At 44.2% G+C, this 12,039-nt stretch overlaps 1 protein-coding gene across 2 annotated transcripts in view; it reads left to right on the top strand.

Annotated features, from left to right (window-relative positions):
• The first annotated feature begins 3,474 nt into the window (after positions 1-3,474).
• Positions 3,475-12,039, top strand: part of CREBRF (CREB3 regulatory factor) — a 57,576-nt gene continuing 49,011 nt past the window's right edge. The window contains exon 1 of one of the 2 annotated variants that reach the window (XM_060635049.2): positions 3,475-3,604. The gene's annotated coding sequence lies outside the window, so the exon portion shown is untranslated. Of the gene's footprint in view, positions 3,605-4,486; positions 5,145-12,039 lie in introns of those variants that run through there. The other variant, XM_078446888.1, reaches the window with a different exon arrangement.

Raw genomic sequence — 12,039 nt, forward strand, 5'->3', positions numbered from 1 at the left:
GAAGAAACCAAAGCTCAGAGCTGTCACATAAAGAATACTGCATCCTACTGAGAGGTTTAGGCCAGGGGAAGAACTGAACTCTTCTTCCCCCAAAGAATGTTTTTTAGGAGAAGTAAAGGAGGGACGGGTGCCGATTGCCAACCATCAATTAGTATTTTTTAGATTCACCCTCAGCAATGCTCCAGTGTCCTCAGGAATAAAATCAGTTTTTAAAAGTGCGAGAAGGACACAGCTTTTCCTGGAGATCTTCCAGCTTTGAGTTAATCAATCGTACTTCTGAAGCTGTGAAATCTTCAGGTATCATACAGGTCCACAGGGGCCTGGAAAGAAAATACTTAGACTCAAAAGGATAACACTCATTTAAATATGTACATAATCAGCAGGCAGGGCTCAGTCTGTGCTCGAATGAAGAATTGCAAACTTTAGGTCGTAAGTCAAGCTAGGACCCGTGGCAACCATTTAAATTATTTTAATTATTTTCAGGAGAAAATCGGAACCCAGAGAGGTCCAGCCCCTCACCTTGGATCCTATAGTAAGTGGGCTCAAATTGAAGTCTTGGGTCCAAGAACAATGTTTCAAATACATTAAGGTTTAAAGTGGGTGAAATGTCAGCATATCCAAAAAAAAATATCGCTAGTAGGTTACACAGAGCATGGGCATTTGTGCTTGCTTCTAAGAGGGGAAAACGAATGGCCAGGGAACAGGGGTAGGGGAAAGATTTACTATTCACTGAATACCTTTTTGTACCTTTTGAATTTTGTGCTGTGTATATGTTACCTAATCAAAAAATAAATAATTTATTTTTAAGAGTTCAGCGGAGTCCTCTAAGTATTGCATTGTGTCCCCCATTGTGTCATGTTTGTGTAAAAAAAAAAAATATATATATATATTTTTTTTTTTTTTTTGACTAAGGTTATGTAAATGATTCTGCAGAAGCAAGGTTAAGCACTTGAGAAGTGGTGATGGCAGTTGGCTTCTACTTTGTGGCTAGAACAAGAGGCTCCTGAGCCTCAAGCCAATGCTATTCCAGAGTCCCAACTTCCTGCCAATTTTGATTGTGGCACAATCTGGCAGGATAAAACCCAGAGAAACACAAATCAATTAGCAGTCAGTGATTTCATTCACTTCAGAGCAAGATATGGTCATTAACAAACCGTGATGTCTCTGTCAGTCAAAACTGTCCTTTCCAAGACAAGGGAAGATGCAAAGTCGGGAATCCAATGTAACTCACTAGTGAACCCCTTCAATGGCAGAGCCCCGTGCTAGAAGAATCAGGCTGCTCCTTGATCCCAGCGAACTGTTGCCCAGCAGAAGTGTGAAAATGATGTGTCAAAAGGGCAGTGGAACAATGGAAGAGCTAACCATCAGCTGGAGTTTTTCCAAACATAGTATTACGTGAAAGGATAGTCTGTGATGTGTTCCATGGAGATTTAATACATGAATCAAAATGTGAACAAGTGAGAGGAAACTGGCCCAAATTTCCCAAGCCAGTTTTTCTATTGATGCTTCAATTTTAAACTCCAGTTGATATGGAAAATTAGAATGTGGTATGTTAGACTTAAAAAAAATAATTACAATCCTGCTACTTCCTGTGCAGTAGGGAAAAGACTTATTTCTTCACTGGGCATTGAGACCCTAAAGTATTTTGAAGGATACAGAGGTGAGATTTACTTTCCCCTTAGGTATCTACGTATGCCCACCTATTAATATTGTTTACAAAGGTATTATTTTAGTGGCTGTTAAACTGCTAAAGTCTAGAGTTACCCTTACTTGCTATTTAGTTTACAGTACATCTTCTAAATGATGTCTTTGAAACAATCTGATAATACTACCATTCATTAACTGTTCACCATATGCGAAGCACTGTGGTAAGTACCTCCTGAATTTTTCCACTCACTTCTCACAACCCCATGAGGTACTTACAGAGGAAGCTCACAGAAGTTAAACAATGTGCTGGTTCACATATGGTGGAGGCAGGGATTCAAATCCAGCATGTTATTCAACAAGTATTTAATGACTGTCTATGTCATGAAAGGTAGAGTAAAACAACCGGGCTAGTCCCTGCCCTCTTGAAGTTTATGATCTTTAGAAGTCTTTCAATTACAAAGTCCGTGGTTTTGACATTGACATTATACTTCTTTCCTAGGTCTGTGCAAAGAGGAGCCACATTTTCTAAGGCAATTATTCCTAAGAGAAATATGGCAGCCTGAGGGAATCTGGCCAAGCATTTCTGTTCTCCTATCCTCCTTTCTCCATGGCTACTAAAGTTATATTTCTGTTCTGTGCTCAGAAGATAAATTCTGTGCCCTTAAGAAGTATAAAGAGGAGGGGCGCCTGGGTGGCGCAGTCGGTTAAGCGTCCGACTTCAGCCAGGTCACGATCTCACGGTCCGTGAGTTCGAGCCCCGCGTCAGGCTCTGGGCTGATGGCTCGGAGCCTGGAGCCTGTTTCCGATTCTGTGTCTCCCTCTCTCTCTGCCCCTCCCCCGTTCATGCTCTGTCTCTCTCTGTCCCAAAAATAAATTTAAAAAAAAAAAAAAAAAAAAAGTTGAAAAAAAAAAAGAAGTATAAAGAGGAGTCTGGAAGCACAGGCTATGGTAACAGATCTGGGTTCCGGACCCAGCTGGTTCATTTACTAGCTGCCTGACCTTGAGCAAGTAATCCCACTGAGCCCTAATTTCCCCCTCTGCAAAAATGTGTATATTACCATTGCGCGTCCCTGTAGGGTGAACTAAATGAGATGATGAGCCCACCACACAGTACACGTTCAGGTCGCTATTGTTATCAACAGGATTAGGGAGCACAAGAAAACCTCAGGCACATGTGTTATGAAGGTTTGTGTAGGCGCTTCTAGTTAGCATCCTGTTTGTACAGTCGTGTACAGGTATTCTCTCTCAAATGTGCACGCAATATAGTTGATCCCAGTGTCTGGGGTTTACGTACACAATAAATATTAGTTGAATGAACGAAAGACTAAAGGCAAGGTCAGTCTCAGCAAATTAAGAGGTTCAGATGTGGAGGACATACCTAAAACAGTCGATACAATTCCTCTCCTAAGCTTATGCCCCTATGGTCCCGGAGCCCCCTTCAAGTTTCACTGAATTTCGAATGTAAATGCAAATTGGCATAAACATAAATATAAACGAGTATACGTATATTCAGGCCTCACCGTGTAGCTGTGAGATCAGATAAAACGCTGGATGGGAAAGTCATTGTAAATGAACCTCCCCTACAAACGTGAGTGTGGCTGGGTATCAAAGTCGGCCCACGCCCACGCAGCAGTGGCAGGCGCCAAGCCCCCGCTCCGCCCCCTCTTCCTGGTTTTTCCCGGCAATCCGCCCCTCCGGCGTCATGTGACAGGGGTGCCCTGCCGGGCCGAGCTCCTGATTGGCCCGGCTGCAGAACGTCTCGCGATTGGCCCGAGGCCGGCGGGCCCCCGCCTCCCTCCTCCTCCTCGCCGCGGCCCACGTGAGGGGGGCGAGTCACGCGATTTCCGGGAACCCGTCAGGAAGGACATAAACAAAACAAACCGAGGCAGCATGGAGAGGGGCCGCGGCCCCTGCAGCGGAACCGGACCGAGCCCCTGAGCCGCCCCCACACGCACAGGTGAGCTCCGTTGCCCTCCGCCCAGATCCCACAGGGGTCTGGGCTGGAGGACTAGCCAGGCGAGGGGCGGAGGAGGGCCGCTGGCCTACGAGGCAGCAGCGCCGGGGCTCTGAGCCGGGCCGGCGCGGGGCGGGGGCCGGGACCAGGGCCGAGTCTGGGGGCGCGCGAGCTTCAGGCTGCCGCCTGCCGGTCACGGGGTCCCCGGTTCCCCTCCCCCACCCCCGGCCCGGGACGGTTATATAAAAGCGCGGGGCGGCGGTAGAGGGGACCCACGGGTGGGCGGCAGGGTAGACCGGGGGTGGGCAGCTCCAGGCGTCTGTCCTGCCAGGCCGCCCAGCCCTTCACTGTTGCCTCCAAGCCCGGGGCCGTGGCTGCCGGCAACCGGCCTGTCAGAGAAGCGAGCGGGTGGGAGGGGCCGGAGAAGGGAGGGGAGGCGAGGCTGGAGGGGGAGGAGAGAGAGGGGCGTGTGAGGAAGGGCCGGATCCACTAAGGTTGGAACCGTGCAGGCAAGAGACTAGGAAGCGCGAGCTGGAGGTGGGGGGGCTCCAGGCAGGGGTGTCTCTGGGGTAGCCGCTCCCCCTTCCCGTCTCCGCCCCAGAGACGGGCGAGAGGGGCCTCCCTCCCGGGATTTGTTTATATGTCTTCTCAAAGCAGCTTGAAGCGGCTCGTAGGCGGAGCCCTCAGCGCGGAGTGGCAGGCCGTTCGGCCCAATGGGGCAGGCGGACGGAGACAGCCGCGCCAATGGGCTTGGGGGAGGCGGTGCCGCGGAACCCCCCCTAGTTTGTTAGGCTGTGCCGGGGGGGTGGGCCGGGTGGGGCGGCCATGTTAGATGGGAGGGGACCGGTGGTGGTGGGTCACTGAGAGGGGAGGAGACAGGGCAAAGGGCGAGGGAGCCGGGCCGGGGGCGTTTCGGGTGTCCGAAGGCGAGTCCGATCGGACCAGGAAGTAGCTCAGGGGAGCCAGACCCCGACCCACCGCTCTCCCCTCCCGAGCAGAGGAGGCAGGGAAGTACCGAGGGCAGTCTAGCCGCCCATGGGGGTGGTTCCTGGGACTAGATGGAGCTCAATCTCTGGATTCTCCCTCTTTCTCTGCCCTACCCTTCCTGACAAACACGGCCGCCAAACCCTGTAATTGCTCTCTTCTAATCCAAGAAAGCAAACCTTTTTGCTGTTTTCTGAGCGGGCTTGAGCCTTACGACTACCTTAAGAAGGTACTTGGATAACTAGCGGTCTGAATTTCGGCACAAGGCCTCAGATAGAGGCAGGCAGTGAGGAGGAAGTTCTGCTTCTCTGGATTTTGCACAGAAGCCGGGACTAGAAAAAGCCGAGAAAGTTAAGAGCTGGGTGGGGTTTCCATGTTTTCATCAGGGTACCTTCTGAAGATCGCCCCCGCACTTGCTTGTCCAGTCTTAGGAGTAATTTGCCCCTCCTGCTAACATAAATCCGTAGCTCACGTGAATCAATTTCATGAGAAAACAGCCTTCAGAAAATTATTTACATTTGAAGGCTCTTTAGGAGTTTGTCTTCTGAATATCCTGCAGGTGAGGAATAGGATCAAGATCTGACTTAACTTCCTTTTTAAAAAGCAGAAGAGAAGACTTTTGTGTAAATCTGGTCATCTGTGGTAAACTGGTTGTCACTTGATTGTACTGTTAAATATTTCCCCCCGTTTTCTTTTTATCCAAAGTAGCTAGGAAAGCACCAAAGACGAAGGGGGGAGATGGTATGAGTAGTTAGAAAATCAGTTATTTTACTTTGTTTCCTGGTTATTTTGGCATCCCGTCGCCTTATTAAATGCTTGATTCAGCTTTATGTTCACGTCACCTTACAACCTGTAACTGCACTGGTATTGTCGAGGGTACCAGGCTGCGTGTTGATGCATCTTTGGTTAAACACTTAGGGTATCAGGCAGAGGCTATTCAAGAGTTGTCTGTATTTACGAATAGGCGTTGTCTCCTATTGTAACTGGAGAATAATAATAATCGGTAAATAAATGATTTGTCAATTTCTGTATTAATTGGACATGGTAGACTCAGTACTGTTAAGAATGATATGTAAAAATGTAATCCCTGATTTTTTAACAGACGTCAGTTCTTAAATACAACTTTTATAGCAAAAAAAGTATTAGCTTTTTTTTTTTTTTTTTTTCTTATTTGAAGAATGGCATAAAGAGGGGTGCCTGGCTAGATCAGTGGGTAGATCATGCCTCTATTGATCTCGGGGTCAGGTTCAAGCGCTACATTGGGCCTAGTGCTTACTTAGATAAAATAAATGAAGAATGGCAAATAGATCCAGCAGGACTTACTTGACTGTAATTCTTCCCTATGACTTACATACCAACTTTGGGATTTTTAGACTAGTAAGCATAGAAGAGGCTGAATACATCCAGAAGAAGAGATTTTGGACGTTCCACTTACCATCCCATTCTCTGTCGTGACAGGTGAAAGCAAACTTAGAAAGATTATGGCCTACTTTGTTTACTGGTTCACTGTGTGTGGGCTCTTGGATGCCAGCTTAAGGAGTAAAAGAATAACTTGCATGGTTCCCTGGTGGTGGTTAACTATACAAGTGACAGTGAAAGTCAGTAAGTTTGTATGTTTATTCTATTAATGTAACACAGGTTTTAAAAGATTAAGAGTTGAATCCACCATTTGCTTTGAAAGTTTAGTTTTTAGTCACGATTGACAATTATATGACTTGGAATGAATCAGCAGAGGTTTGCTTCCCTGTGGGTTTTGACTTGGATGTTTTGGGGAAGAATTCTCTTTCATTGCATTCAGTAGTTCATCATCCAGGCTAGGTAAACTCTTAGGCGACATAATTTGTCAGGTCATTAGTCTGATGATTTTAAGATAGGGGTTGACAGACTTTTTCTGTTCAGGGTCAAATAGTAAATACGTAGGCTTCGTGGTCCATGTAGTCTCTGTCCCAACTACTCAGCTCTGCAAATTGCGTGAACAGCCATAGACAATTTGTTTGGGGCTGTATTGTAATAAGATTTATTTACACGAGCCGGTTGTGGTTGAAGGTTGTAGTTTGTCAACCTCTGTTCTAAGATATCAGTCACTGGGTTTTAATTACTTACATGTCTAGATATTGCAGCATATATGAACATGCATCAAAAGTAGTAATTGGAACACTTGTAGAATGTACGTATCTCTTGAAGAACTTTTAGAATAAGAGCACATGGGAGCATTGTATTCTATATTTTTATATCATTTGTGGATAGATGTTTTCCTGAAAAGACATTTTAAAGCAAATGTTGGAATATTAAGTCCTATTTATTTTAGAGATGCATTCTGATTGAAAACATTTTGCTTTTTAAGATATGATACCTAAGAACCTTAATACAGTCGAGAGTATGGTCCTGTTGATACCTAAAAGTGCATTTAGGTGATCATGCCTAATAAAACTGTGTATAGCTGTTTGAAGAGATGTCAGTGAATCGTCCACACACTTGGCTCTTATATACATCATGCAGCTAATTTGGAAGCCACACTGATAGTGCCATTGCCTGAGATGTTTGTGAAATTACCGAAATAGGGTTGGGTACTTTTTCACACAAGACCCCAAAACGTACAGATTGCTACCCCTTCCCTTCCTTGGAAAACGTCAAGTGGTGCTAAGTGCCCACTGAAGCCGAGATGCCAAAACGTGAAAATACTACACAGGCATATACTTAATTTTGTCATGGGTGGCTTTTTGCTTAGTTTCTGTGTAGTATTTCTCCAGTTTTGTTGACTTGAACTGGATTTCAAGTGCGAGCATGACAGTTGAGAAAGGAGAATATATTGATCTCTTAAAACTGATAAGCATCATGTGGCCTATAACCTTTTTTCTAGTTAACCTACTGTTTGCCTGGGTGACTGTGGCTAATCCAGTTTATTAATTTGTGATGGGAGAGATTAATATTTTCTGTCTCACAGTGGGATTGGGAAAGTGTCAGTTACTGTATTCCCAAGCTTTTCTACTTTGAATATGCTAATACTTCCAGCTGCTTGGAACCACCTCTCAAATCTCTCTTCGGTTTTTTTTCTCATAGTTTAATTGCCTCTCAATTTATCTTTATTAGTACTTGTTCTACTCTACAGTATTTATCTACTCATTTATCTCATCTACCTGGTGAGCAACTTGAGATCAGAGTCTGCCTCTTTATTTCTATATCCCCAGTGCCTCACCCTGTGCCCAACATCTTTTAGTGCTTGTGAACTGTTTAAATAAATGAGTAAATCGGCGCCTGGGTGGCTTAGTCGGTTAAGCATCCGACTTCGGCTCAGGTCATGATCTCACAGTTCGTGGGTTTGAGCCCCACATCAGGCTCTGTGCTGACAGCTCAGAGCCTGGAGCCTGCTTCGGATTCTGTGTTTCCCTCTCTCTCTGCCCCTCCCCGGCTCGTACTCTCTCTCTTTCTCTCTCTCTCTCTTTCTCTCTTCCTCTCTCTCCCTCTCTCTCTCAAAAATAAATAAACATTAAAAAATTTAAATAAATGAGTGAATTGCTAAAGACTGCTTATCTGGAAGGCAGTAAGTCAGTCTGCTATTGGTAGAGATGTTGGGCTTAGTTGGAAGGGAGGAATTAATCACCATCAATTTCACTTAAAAATTGACCTTTTAAGAAAGTTTATGTAAAAGCTATTTTGATGATGTCTTAAAATCTCTTGAATTCTTAAAAAATTTTTTCAGATACATTCTATTAGTTAAATTTGTTGAATATTCCTTCTAGACGCATGCATACAGATATGCACGCGCACACACATAAAACCCCTGTGCCTTGTCCTTTGGATTTGTCATTAGCTCTTGGCACACTTGGTCTCTGAGTGTTTGGCAAATGTGAGTGGAACCTCTTATTTCTTAGAGGTTTGTGATAATTGTTCATCTGTATAGCAGTGTTCCTCGTCTTGGGGAAGCACTGTGAAATCGTTCTTGCTACTAAGTCTGGTTCATCCCAGTGGGGACAGTTAGACTCAGTTTGTTGCAGGGGACTGCAGTGCTACTTGGTGACTGCAGTACCATCCCGTTCCACTGCCAGCCAAGCCTTACATGCTTTTTCACCAGTTCATGACCTTTCTTCCAAAACGGAACTTTCCTCCCTAAACGACTTTCTAAACCGCTCATCTCCCCACTGATTCCCAGCAATTCTGATCATCCTGCTATTCTGTCCATTTTTTTCCCTCTGCTATTCTGTCCTCTTAACACCAAACCCACTTTTACATATTTTGTTACAAAGTCATGTTTTACTCATTTATCCTTGGGTGTTGTTGACTTTGACAGTTTCCCTGTGAAAGCATTATGAGCGTGCTGATTTTGTCTCCAGTTTTCTTCAGATTCTTTTTGTACACTTATTTTCTTTAGTATATGATGTTCTGCCTTTGAGGGTTTAAGGTGCTTTTTTTTTTTTTTTTTTTTTTTTTTTTAATTTCAGAGAGGAAATTCCTTCTTTGACTACTACACACTATTCCTGATGCAGTTTGCCTTCTCTTTATGTTTTTGCCATTCACTGGAAATTTAAAGCATTACAAAAATAAAACTTTAAGGGGCATCTGGATGGCTCAGTCTAAGTGTTCAACTCTTGATCTTGGCTTAGGTCATGATCTCATGGTTCGCGTGATCAAGCCCTGTGTCAGGCTCTGTGCTGACAGCGTGGAGCCTGCTTGGAATTCTCTCTCTTTGCCCCTCCCCTGCTTGAGTGCTCTCTCTCTCTCTCTCAAAATAAATAAACTTAAAAAAATATATTAAAAAAAAAAAGTTGACCATGGGCGAGTTAAAAGAAAATAAAACTTTGCAAAAGGGTCCTTTATGGTATGGGGAGGAAGTAGGGGTAGGCCATGTGGGCTCTTGTTCGAAAGATTCACTGTAGAATTCCTTTAAACAGCAAGGCTTCTAGCTTCCTACTTGTGATGTATAAGATGTATAAAATTTCCTACTTGTAAAAAGACTTCACAGTTTTCTTTTTTAATTTTTTTTTTTAACATTTATTTATTTTTGAGACAGAGAGAGACAGAGCATGAGCGGGGGAGGGGCAGAGAGAGAGGGAGACACAGAATCTGAAACAGGCTCCAGGCTCCGAGCTGTCAGCACAGAGCCCAACGCAGGGCTTGAACTCACGGACCGTGAGATCATGACCTGAGCCGAAGTCGGCCGCCCAACCGACTGAGCCACCCAGGCGCCCCAAGACTTCACAGTTTTTTAAAATGCTTTTTAGTAAGGGTTTTCATCCTTCCTATTGAATGCTCTACTGGAGTTGCTCATAGACTAATAGAGGAGACAGACATTGCAGTTCAACAGGATAGCATTTAGAACAACATGTTCTGAAGATATGGAAGAGGGACTACTAACTCTGCCTGTGAAAGTTGAAGAAACTTCACGGAAAAGGTCTATTTGAACTGGGTTTGGTTTTTTTTAATACTTATTTTTGAGAGAGAGAGAGAGCGCGCGCGCGAGGAGGGGAGGGGCAGAGAGAGAGGGAAACAGGATCCCAAGCAGGCTCCAGGCTCTAAGCTGTCAGCTCACACAGGGCTCGAACCCACAGACCACCGTGAGATCATGACCTGAGCCGAAGTCAGACACTTAACCCACTGAGCCACCCAGGTGCCCCCGAACTGAGTTTTGAAGACCAGCAAAGGAAGCATTCTAGTCCAGTCAAGGAGGTATAAAAGGGGTATGCGGGGCACCTGGCTGGCTCAGCTGGTAGAGAATGTGACTCTTGATCTTGGGTTCAAGAGTTCAAGCCCCACGTTGGGTGTAGAGCCTACTTAAAAAAATGAAAGATGATGTATGCAATTTGTGGGATAGGCTTGGGTATGAGAAGGCTTCGCCTAAGGCAGGGTCATGGAGAGGGGATAGATGGAAGGGGAGGAGACTACTTGGTGAGATTTAGGAGGAAAGTGCTTTTTTGTTTTCCCCTTGTTCTCTACTTCTCCTGGGCCTGCTCTATACTGCCAGGCCTCTGGTCTGTTTTCTCTGTAGCTCTGACTTTGATTAGATGCTCTCTTTCCCCATAGTTGTTAGTTTTTCTTTTAGTCCTTCATCAAGGTCTAACATATCTCCTCTCTCTCTTACAATTTGTCGGTACCAACATACCTTTTATTCTGACCAAATGTGTCTCTTGCCTTTATTTTACCTCCTTGCTTGCATCCCTTTCTTTATTCCCTTTGAGTTTCTTTTCACCTTTTTTTGACTCTTGCTTTTTCTTTTCATTTTGCTTTATTTAAAAACAACACTTTCACGCATTTTCTTTCTGCTTATTTTGCATTTGAGCAGTAATATATGTCTGAGTTGATTTCCTTTTGGGAAGTCTTGTGAAATCAACTTGTCTTTGATACCTATCCAAGTACTGATTATCCATCTCTATGAATTTCCTTTTATGAAGCATTTTCTTTGTATTCAGAGATGCCATTTCTGATAGGTTACAATGCAGAATATAATCACTTACAGGTTTTGTTTTCTATCTCTTATGCACCTTAAAATTATTCTATGATGAGATCCAATTCATATATCACCTTTTCCTGACGTTTTCCCGAAAGTACCCAAGTAGAGATGGTAGTACTCTTCTCTGTAGTTTTATAGTATTTTCTAAACACCTCTTTTTAAGTCAGCTTTATTGAGGTATAATTTGCATAAAATAAAGGTCACCTAATTTTTAGTTTTGACAAATGTATGCAGTCATCTAATTACCTCTGCAGTCATGATAACAGAACATTCCCAAAAAGTTCCCTCATGACCCTGCTTCACCCCTGGCCCCAATCACTGATTTACTTCCTATCACTATAGTTTTCTCTTCCTGGAATTTCATTTCATTTATTTATTTGTTAATGTTTATTTTGAGAGAGAGTGTGTGCGCGCGTGCGCGCGCGCAGAGGGGGGAGGGACAGAGAGAGAGGGAGACACAGAATCTGAAGTAGGCTCCAGGCTCCAAGCTGTCAGCCCAGAGCCTGACATGGGGTCGAACCCACAGTCCACAAGAGTGTGACCTGAGCTGAAGTGGGACATTTAACTGACTGAGCTACCCAAAGGCCCCTCCTGGAATTTCATTTAAATGCAGTCATGGAATGCGTTGTCTTTTGAGTCTGTCTGCTTTTCCTTAACATAATGGTTTTGAGATTTCATGTCATTTCAAGTATCAGTTGAGTACTTGTTATTGTATGGATGTACCACAATCTGTCCATCCATTTTGGGTTTGCTTCCAGATTTTAGGCCATTGTGAATAAAACTGCTATAAACATTCATGTGCAGATCTTTGAAATACTTCTTTTATCATTAACTATCTTTGATTTGGAGGTCCAGTTGCAGAATGCTTACGAGTAAAAGTCCTGGAGTTAACTGTATTCACAAACAGGCCTTTTGCTTGTGCTGTGGTTTTTCGCAATGTGTTAGCTTAGATACCTCATCTGTAAAATGCAATTGGTAGAGATTGGAGCAAGCTGGAGAGCATAGGCCA

The sequence above is a fragment of the Panthera onca genome, chromosome A1, assembly GCF_046562875.1.
Source record: "Panthera onca isolate mPanOnc1 chromosome A1, mPanOnc1 haplotype 2, whole genome shotgun sequence".
Lineage (NCBI taxonomy): Eukaryota > Metazoa > Chordata > Mammalia > Carnivora > Felidae > Panthera > Panthera onca.